Source organism: Pinus tabuliformis, chromosome 3_2 (assembly GCF_031772625.1).
Source record: "Pinus tabuliformis cultivar Carrire ecotype Pingquan chromosome 3_2, CPIR1, whole genome shotgun sequence".
Lineage (NCBI taxonomy): Eukaryota > Viridiplantae > Streptophyta > Pinopsida > Pinales > Pinaceae > Pinus > Pinus tabuliformis.
In genome coordinates, this window is record NC_142302.1 from 573,694,261 (window position 1) to 573,704,951 (window position 10,691).

The 10,691-nt window shown below is 35.8% G+C and overlaps 1 long non-coding RNA gene across 2 annotated transcripts; it reads left to right on the forward strand.

Annotated features, from left to right (window-relative positions):
* The first annotated feature begins 1,055 nt into the window (after positions 1-1,055).
* Positions 1,056-2,139, forward strand: LOC149181832 (uncharacterized). 2 transcript variants are annotated; one of them, XR_016257572.1, is made up of 4 exons: positions 1,056-1,312; positions 1,398-1,468; positions 1,559-1,597; positions 1,689-2,139. It is a non-coding gene; the product is annotated as an uncharacterized LOC149181832 (long non-coding RNA). The 2 variants fall into 2 exon arrangements; XR_016257571.1 differs by lacking the exon at positions 1,559-1,597.
* Positions 2,140-10,691: the final 8,552 nt, after the last annotated feature.

Here is a 10,691-nt window from a genome sequence, read left to right on the forward strand (position 1 = left end):
TTTTATATATTTAATTTATTATATTATAATTTTCATATTTTAAAAATAATTTTTAAAATTTGGTTGGTTCAAATTCTTAATTAATTTTATATGGAATTAACTCAAAATTAACCTTACCTTATATGGAATTGAATTGATGTCACATAACTATCAACTAGATCTAGTTGCTAATATCACTAATTCAAAAAAATAAAAGGTTTATATAACATTTATTCTAATATTTCTATGATATCAATAGATTAAAATTAGTCAGTTTCTTAATGGATGTAATGAATGTAGGCATAAAGTCGGAGATAAATATATTTATTTTGGAGTTTTAAAATTTTAATTTAATTATTAATAATTATTGCATGGTTAGTAAGGGTATAATTTCTCGATAATATTTTAAAATATTTTTAATAATAGTCATAAATTAGATTTGATATTTTTTTTTTCGAAGGTGGCAAAACCTATCAAACTCAGGTGTCAAACCAACAGTGAGGACAACCATCTCTGGCTGCTATCCGCGAATGTCGGTTTGACTCATCACTGTTATCAAGGAAAACCACGCCACCTGTAATAACCCGCTGGTGGTCCGTAAGGGAGCAGGCTTTCACTCCTGCCAGATGCCTCTGGGTCTTGGGCCGTTAACCTGTTTCCTTACGTCCGAGGAAGACGAGCTCTTAGCCAAGCAGAAGCAGTTTTAAGGCATACTCCAGGGCGAAATTAGATTTGATATTTATCTCAAAATAGTTGTCTTTCTTATTTTTTAATTAAATTGATTAAATAGAAAATGTAACACTTATCGCTATCATACTAAAAAAAAAAAATGTATTATTGCATTAATGTATTTCACTGTATATTTACCATATTTTGTGTAAATTCGATAATCTGATTGCATTCAAATGTGATAGATTTTAATTGGAAAGATTAATTGAGTTTTTTACTATGGTTGTTCGACGACTTTATGAGCCATTGAATGGATTTGACCCACAAGGCACTAGCACGATTCTCGTGGCATTACACTACCGATGAAGTAGGCTATGGGTACACTGCCACTGGTGGCTCATCTCAAATGTTGTCAGTCCGTCCTGCTTCCAGACGATCATGTATTGACTTCGGAATGCTTCGTAGGATTTCGGTGTAAGGATCCAACAGTTCTCAGGCTTCCCGCTAAACCTATGCCCTACCTTCGTCTCCCTGTGCTACGCATTTCTCATTTGGGCGCAATGGTTGTTGTGTAATGTGGCTCTGCACTTCCTTTCAAGTTTGATGGAGAATACCATGGCAGCACCAACCCTCCACGTTCCGTCGTTCTCTAGCGAATACGTTGGTATGTGTTTTATGTCCACACTCTGAATTCGAGTTTTGATTTACCGCCCAAATCAAATACTTCTGATCTATTACCTTTCATGCAGGCATGTTTCCCAATTGGTACTTCGTTTCCTCTAGCAGAGTTGCGAGGCAAGAGGATGGTCCTCCCGTAGAGGTAAGGATTTTAGAGTTTTGAATTGGGAATTCCTTTGTTTCTCCTTATTTGCGTAGAGGCATGGTATTAACTTTTGAATGATGCATACAGGTATTTATTTCTCTCTCGCATGATATGACTCCTTCATAGGTAAGACAAGATTTTGAAGTATTTGGATTTACTTATATTTTAGTAATGTTTACAAATTTCAAAAGGTTTAGCCTTTGGCTTGCATTTACAGGTAAAACCCTCTATCATGCATATTTCGCGAAGTGCAAGCTCAGGGGGATTTCTAACTGAGAAGCTCGTCTTGCTTCTGCCATGGAACCCTTCGACGGCTTGCAAAATGAGGAATTTCCTTCAGTCTTTGTTTATTGTTGGATGTGATTTATTGATTTGGATAACTTAGCTATTTGAGATGGTTGTCGTCTTTATGCCGAAGCTCGGCCAATCCCAGTCCTTAGATTGTGATACTACCGCATTATTAAATTTCAGTTTTCCGAAACAGGTGTCGTCGACATTTTGTTTGGCTATTTCCTTTGCTTGAGATGTTTAAGGGTTTCAACTCGGCTGCACGATATCCATACATGGTTAATGTCATGATAACTTCGAATAGTCTTGTAAATTTTGGGGGTTTTACTTGGGATTACTGTTCTTAGTTTATTTGAAGATTATCAGTCTGAATTTATTAATTTAAATTCCATTATTATGAGCTAGTTGGCTCTCGATCCTTTATTCTGGAATTGGCTAAGGGCCAAGGTGGACCCTATCTATTCTGTCATGGTTTCAAATGTTTTCCAGCCGATAAGTTAATGGTTAATAACAAGAAGAGTTTTGTGAGTTTCAGGTTGCCTATCGCACTTCATATTTGAATGCATTTAAATAATGACCAATGTTAAAGATATAGTTCTCATGCATTGTTTTAAAATGATTTATATCTTTGTTATCGATTGTCATTTTTCTTTTATAATTCTTAAACTATCGTTGCTGCTATTATCTCAGAGTTGAGGGTAAAATAATTATCTTACTCAAGTTTTGAAATGGTTTTTTGTATAATTTCTTGGAACTGTATAGAGTTATGTATCCTATAAAACATATGAGTAAGCAGATCGAACTAGTAATAAAATTGACAGTATATGTTCCTAGTCATTTATATAATAGGATAGTATCAATACTTTGCATTAATCATGAAAACTTAACCATAATAAATGATAGAGTCTACTTACTACATATCTAATCTTTAAACAACAGAATAGACTTGATAATATAGTTATGATGATAATCGTTCGTTCTTGGTTAAAGTAATACTTTTCTAGGAATGAATAATAAGCATGGAGTTTCTCACTTATCTGTTTCTGTCTGTTTAGAAATATATAGATACTTTCTATTTTCTGGAAGGTCTCACCACCCAGCCACAGACCTAGAAATTACGTCCAGATTCCCCCTCCTAGCACTTCCCGCTCTTGACAGTTACTGGGTGATTACAGTCTGGTATCTTTGGCTTCAGGTCTACAGTCCAATCTCAAGTCACATACTAGTTCAATTGTTAGCCATAGATTTCTTTCCCACTGGTTACTTGTACCCAGCTCAAGGAAAAATCTGAGCAGCCTCTCCCTCCCTTTATGTGTCCCCTTCTTTCCTATTCTTTTCCCTTTTTGGGGAGGAAAGATGGGAAACTGTCTCTAACTATCTAAGGAGTTATGTAATTGTTTCATTTAGTTCTTTTAACAAACTGTTTAAATTCCTTAATAACAAAATAACAAAATGTTATGGCTTTCCAACCTTAATCCTTTAACAAACTGTGTTAAGCAAAGTAAAAGTTTTTGAAGTAATATGTAAAACTTGGTAAGAAAAATAAATGTTTGTGCAGCATAGGGTGTTACAACTTCCCCCCCTTATGAGGAACACCGTCTCTGGTGTTCTTTTAAGAAAATAATGCCGGATAGGCTTTCTACATAGTCTCCTCTTCTTCCCAAGTAGCCTCTTCCGGGCCAAAGTGCTTCCATTGCACTTTAACCTGGGTGATGGCTCGCTTCTGCAAGGTGGTTTCTCTTCGATCGAGAATACGAAGAGGTTCTACCAGAAACTCTCCCTCTGGTTCGACCTGCACAATTTACAATTTGCTATCAGAATTGTACCAAAACAACAATTCAATGTTACCTATTCAATTGTTTTATTACCTGTATATTTTCCCAGTTAATTATATGTTGAGGATTGTACACATATTTTTTTAGCAAGGAGACATGGAAGACATTGTGGACTCAGATGTGGCCGGGGAGTGCTAATTTGTATGCCACTGATCCAATCCCTTCCAATATTTTGAATGGTCCACAATACCGGGGTGCCAATTTGGCGCAACCCTTCCACTATAAAGTACTTTTTAAGTTTTTAACTTTCAAATACACATTATCCCGCAATTGAAATTCTTTATGAGTACATTTCTTATCTGCATAAATATTTTGCCTATCTTGAGCAGCTTTTAAGTTCTGGCAGACCTTTTTAACTGTAGCCTCCATTCCAGCTAACATATCAGGACCCAATGCTAACTTATTAACTGGATTAGTCCAATATGTAGGTGCCGACACTTTCTTCCATACAACACCTCAAAAGGGCTCATGCCCAATGATCCATGATGACCATTATTATAAGCGAACTCTACTAGGTGGAGGTAGTCCTCCCACTTGTGTGGTTGTTGCATTACGAACATCCTCAACATGTCCTCCAAAACTTGATTCATTCGCTCTTTCTTGACATCCGTCTGTGGATGGTAGGCAGTACTGAATTGAATCTAAGTGCCTAACCTAGTAAAGAGGTTTTTCCAAAATGTGGATGTAAATTTTACATATCTGTCAGAAATTACTACCCTGGGTATCCTGTGTAACCAGAAAATTTCCCTCATGAATATATCTGTGATTTCTTCAGTCTTGTAGGTGGATTACACAGGTATGAAATGGGAAGTTTTGCTTAACATTTCCACTACTACCATAATTGAGTCATGTTGTTTCATAGTGCGAGGTAATCCTGTGATGAAGTCTAGAGTGATCGTCTCTCATTTCCACTGGGGAATGGGTAATGGCTGTAATAGACCAGCCAGATTTTGATGCTTTGCTTTCACTAGCTGACACTCTAAACACTTTGATAAGTATTCTGAAACATCCTTCCTTAAACCTGGCCAAAAATAACTTTTCCTGATGGCTAACAGAAGTTTCTGGTATTCTGAATGAGTGGCATATGGCTTCCTATGAAATTCATCCAATAAGAATTGTTTGACAGAAGTTTGGTTGCGTACATATATCATGCTTTTGAATGTTAACAATTTGTCAGGTTTTATAACATAATCAGATTGTTTCCCTCTCTCTCAATCTTCCAATGCTTGCTGCCAAAGGAATGCATATTCTAGGTGTTTAAGGGGTGCTTCTCTGATGATTTCAGTGAGGTTACATTGTATTTGACTAAATTTTATTTCATAGACGTAATGCATTTTCCTGCTCAACGCATCGGCCACTCGATTCTCTTTTCCCTTAAGGTACTTCATTTCGAAGTCGAATTCACTCAGGAATGTGGTACACCTGGCTTGTCGAGCATTTAAGTTAGACTAGTTAAAGAAATTTGCTATGATGCTATGATCGATTAATAACAGAAATTTCTTTCCCACCAGAGGGTGGCCTTTCCCCTTAACTAGTACATTGCCAACCATGCTTTGAGTTTGTTAGTATATTCGTATATCTAAAAAATATTTACCCATGTTGATTAGCCATGCTTACGATGCCTCTTCAGATTCTCCTTTGAAAAGTGATGGTTTTATTTTTTTAACTCACCTTGTAATTCCATTTTATGTCTTTTGGAATTTCCTTGGTCAAAAACATTATCTGAACGACCCTCTTCATCCTCCTTATGTCCCTCTGCTGATTCTGCATTTTCTTCACCATGATGGGTTGTTGGGGTCTTCTCCCTATCCTCCACACTGGGGTCTGGCCCTTGTTGATTACGTTGGTCAGATAGGCTTTCGAGGATCTTTTCCTTTTAATGCCTCAGTCGTTCATTGCCCATCCTCAATTTCATCATTTCTACACGTAGTTGTTGCACAATCTCAAGCAGGGCAACATTGGCCTGTCAGGATTCTTCTTCGAGCTATATCCATATATCTGGGTTGGCCTCTACATAAGGCACATCCGACTGGTTTGATAATCGGGGGCTCCTCTACATTTCTATTCTTTGGCGCTGACCTCTTTCTCTGTGTTGACATTCACCATACTCAGTTGTTTTTTGCATATATATATATATATATATATATTGTAACTTAATTAAATGTGTATTCATCTATCCTACAAGTCTTAGTGTGTGAGCTTGGGATCTGATACCATTTGTAACACTTATCGCTATCATAGTAAAAAAAAAAAAAACTTTTGTATTATTGCATTAATGTAATTTGTTGTATATTTACCATATTCCGTGTAAATTCGATAATCTGATTAATGTCATACGCATAGCATTCAAATGTTATAGATTCTAACTGGAAATATTAATTGAGTTTTGAGTTATGGCTATCCGATGACATTATGAGCCATTGAATGGATTTGCCCCACAAGGCAGTACCATGATTCCCGTGGCATTACACCACTGAGGAGGTAGTCTATGGGTACGCTACCACCGATGCCTCGTCTTAAATGTTGTCAGTTCGTCCTGCTACCAGAAGGCTAGGTATTAACTATGGAATGCATTCCACCATAGGATTTGGGTGTAAGAATCCAATGGCTTATGGGCTTCCTGCTAAACCTTTGCCCTACCTTTGTCTCCCTCTGCTGTTCATTTCTCATTTGGGCGTGATGGTTTCTGTGTAATGCGGCTCTGCACTTTTTTCACACCGTCCACGTTCTGTCATTCTCTGGCGAATACGTTGGTATGATTGGTATGCATTTTCTGTCCACACTCTTCATTCGAGTTTCGATTCGCCGCCTGAATCGAATACTTCTGATTTATTACCTTTGATGGAGGCATGTTTCCCAACTGCTACTTCATTTCTGCCATCATAGTTGCGAGGCAAGAGGATGGTCCTCGCGTAGAGGTAAGGATTTTAGAGTTTTCAAATGGGAATTCCTCTATTTCTCATTATCTGTGTAGAGGCATGGTATTAACTTTTGAATGGTGACTATAGGTATTCATTTCTCTCTCGCATGATACGGTTGCTTCATAGGTAAGACAAGAGTTTGAAGTATTTGACTTTCTTATGTTTTAGTAATGTTTATGAATTTCAAAAGGTTTAACCTTTGGCTTGACTTTGCAAGTAAAACCCTCTATCATACGTATTTCTAGAAGCACAGGCTCATGGGGCTTTCTAACCGAGAAGCTCGCCTTCTGTAAATAGGTTGGTTCTGCCATGAAACCCTGTGGCGTCTTGCAAAATGAGGAATTTCCTTCGGTCTTTGTTTATTGTCGGATGTAATTTATTGATTTGGGTAGCTTGGCTGTTTGAGATGGTCGTCGGATTTATGTTGAAGCTTGGCCAGTCACTCAATCCTTACACTGTGATACTATTGCATTATTAAATTTCAGTTTTCTGAAACAGGGGTCATCGACATTTTGTTTGGTTATTTCCTTTGTTTGAGCTATTTAAGGGGAGTAATAACCAATGCAAGAGGTTAGGAAGTGTAGGGATGTCGAAGAGGGGATAGGGTAGTTTGAATCCATCTAGAGGGGAGAAATCAACCAGGGAATGAACCGGACAAGAGGAGCTAGGCTTCGATGAAAAAGACATGGTAACTGCAAGAGGTTAACCGTCAAGGGATGCATGGGGATTGGAAAACGACTCTTCCAAAATCAGTGGAGGTGTGGTCATCCAGATGGGGATCGAGGAAAAAGGGTCCTCCATATAGTTGACCAAGTCCATTTCAATACTGCCGATCGTTGACAACCCGTGATACAAAAGCAGGGACCGCGCCAGCTGCTAGATAGGAGAGTAAAATAGGGAGGGGTGAGGGCTCCTAGGGTGACCACGAGAAAGTCATCGGTTGATTTAGTATGCAGGGTGAGAAGGATAAAACCCTAACCTACGTCCATGTAAGTTCAAAACGCTTGCAACTTGTCCATTCTCGCTCTGTCATGTATCAACCTCCCAAGCCATTTCAATTGAATTTTGTTCTCATAACAGCTTGTAAATAGTTAATTAAGTTTAATTAGCTTAGGAATTTTGAGTTGGAAGCCTTTCTGAAGTCATGTATATGTTCTCCCTCAGTTTTAGGGGTCCAGTATGAGTTTAAATTGAGTTGGAAATTAGATCACTTAGCTTATTGAGTTAAGGTCAGTTAAATTAGTTCCAAACTAGTTGTGGAACTAATAAACGACTGACTTTTAGTTAGTGCACTAATGCATCCACTAGTGCTACTCTAGTTAACTGAAGATTCCCTAATCAGAAACTCATGCATGTCGATTATGAGAAAGACCCAGTTGAGACGAGACTGCAGGGACAATGTACTATTAGCTCTATTATTTACTGGAGTGTAAATATCATGCATGCATCATAGATTGATCCGATGTTTGGATTGTGCAGTTATGGAAGCATGAATTCCCTTTAAATATGGGCTATTCATCCTAGGCATTATGAAAGAGATTATGGGATTGGAGAGCTGCAGAATTGGCTAGGTGTTGACCAAGTGCTAACGTGTCAACTGAGAGAGTTGAGAATACTTGTGCGTAATTGTTCTAATGATAACAAGCTTTGTATCTTCACTCATATTTATGATATATGCAATACAGATAGAGAGGTTTTGAGCAGTGGATTTCCCCAGATACATCTTGTGTTATGTGCAATTGATTTATCTTCTTCTTGTTATATTGTTTTCATCGATCTATTGGCTTTCGCTGGTTGAAAGTAGAAGTAGATTCTTGTCTTGTGCTTTAGTAAATTGTATGAGATTTTGAATCTACAGGATTTTATACACAAATATGTGATGCAGTTATCTATATAAAATTATAATATGAAAATGCTACAATAAGACCTTCAAGTTATGGTTGAATCAAATATTTGAAAAATAGTTTTTTAAATAATATTAAAACATAAATATTTATTTTTTAAAGTTAAACATTATAAGTTGCATTGGTCAATTCTAAACTAATAATGGACGATAGAAAAATCAATTGCTAGCCTCCTACCTTGGAAGGGACTGATAATCATATTTTGTAACCATATTTAAATTTAATTAATAAGGATATAAAAGATCAATACTTACAATAAAATTTTACCATGTATATTATGAATTTTTAAAAAGCCATTATCACTATATGAGGAGAAAATATTATGTATTATCAATACCACATCCCCAAGAACCATAACTCATTTCACAATCAATGTAATACCCCTCTGTTTTTGTTCATAATTATGAGTTACGACTTTTAGATATGAACTATTTTTATATCTGATGGTTGGGGAAGCCATGTTAGACTTGGAACTCATTTGATCAATAAAATTATTGTGATGTAATTAATAGGCTTTTATTAATAAATAAAATGTGGGAAATTTCTTCGGAAATAAGCAATAGAGTTATACGATTCTTTCCAGGTTGTTAACAAATATTGGTGGTTAAATTAAAGATAATTATTCCCTTAAATATATCCTAAAAATCCCTACGAGGAAATAAATAGGATTTAAAATGATGGGAGAGAAAGATATATTACATCACTTAGTTAGAGAAAGATACTAAGTTGGGTGAATTAAAGCGTTGCAGGTGAGAAAGGCAAGTTTTAAGGAAAAAGGAAAAGAACCTTTTTCGAAAAATAAAAAGAAAAAATCACAAAACAAAAGGCCTAGGAAACTGGGTTGGCAGAAACAAAAGGAGGATGTTGATAAAATCTGTTAGGGAAGGAAAAACTTATAAAAATAAACCACTCAAGGACTAATGAGGTGGTAAATTCTCTGGTAAGTGTGTCTTAGCTTGGTGGGGAACTAGTGGATTCAGTTCATTGTCAGTGTAACATCTCTACTCTCCATTCCAATACTGCAACACTCCTCTCTAATTTCAAGATAATTTTTTTTCTTTTTTCAAATTTCACTGCAAAGCTCTTGCCTACCATTAATGTCTCCTCCTGGCATTCACCATTAACTAGTTTATTTACTTCAATAACTAGTTTATTTTCATACATTTATAATGATTTCATTTGTTAACTCTTATTTAGATACATAAATATATGTGTATAGTGATATAATATTTTGTCCTCTCATTTCCGAACATCAAAATATGGCTTACGTTTACCACTATGTTATATTTATGCCACATAAAATTTAATAGGTATAATTATTCCATTCTTTTTTTCCTCCATTACTATATTTCCTTTTTAAATTGCTATAATTGTACATACTTCTAATTCATGTCATCGTTTTTCCAATACGTGACATTACTCGTGCAGTTCAAGACTTTTAGTTGATCAAGGTATGATCTATCTTGAATTTTGAACATTACCTTTTACCACTAACGATTCAATGGAATATATTATAATGAACCATTGTTGTATTATTATTTAGCATAATGTTATTGGTCTCATATGTCAATTCGGTTCCTCGTTTTCTATCCTTGTAAAATAAGACTAACCTTACTTGCTCCTGTTCCCTTTTCATAATTCTCAAATTGATGTTCTTGCACTTCTAGAGAGATGGATCACTTATGTATCCTTACATACCACCCTTGCTTTGGCTATGATGTTTTGTTACAAGTTCCAATTCTAAGTAAATCTTTATTATTTCAATTATTAATACCTTATTGCAAAACATTAGTAGTTTAAGTGTATTAATATCTTTCGGTCTCATATGTCAATTCGGTTCCTCGTTTTCTATCCTTGTAAAATAAGACTAACCTTACTTGCTCCTGTTCCCTTTTCATAATTCTCAAATTGATGTTCTTGCACTTCTAGAGAGATGGATCACTTATGTATCCTTACATACCACCCTTGCTTTGGCTATGATGTTTTGTTACAAGTTCCAATTCTAAGTAAATCTTTATTATTTCAATTATTAATACCTTATTGCAAAACATTAGTAGTTTAAGTGTATTAATATCTTTCACTCATATCACGTGTTATACATATTATTAATAACACTACACCATATTTATATGTAACCATTCAAGTGATGAATTCAACCATACCATGGTTTTCATATCCCCTTATCTGATATTTTCATTGTAACTTTAAAAAAGTAGATTGGTTATGCTATATGGGAGATAGACCATACTACACCTAGCTTTAGGATCATGCT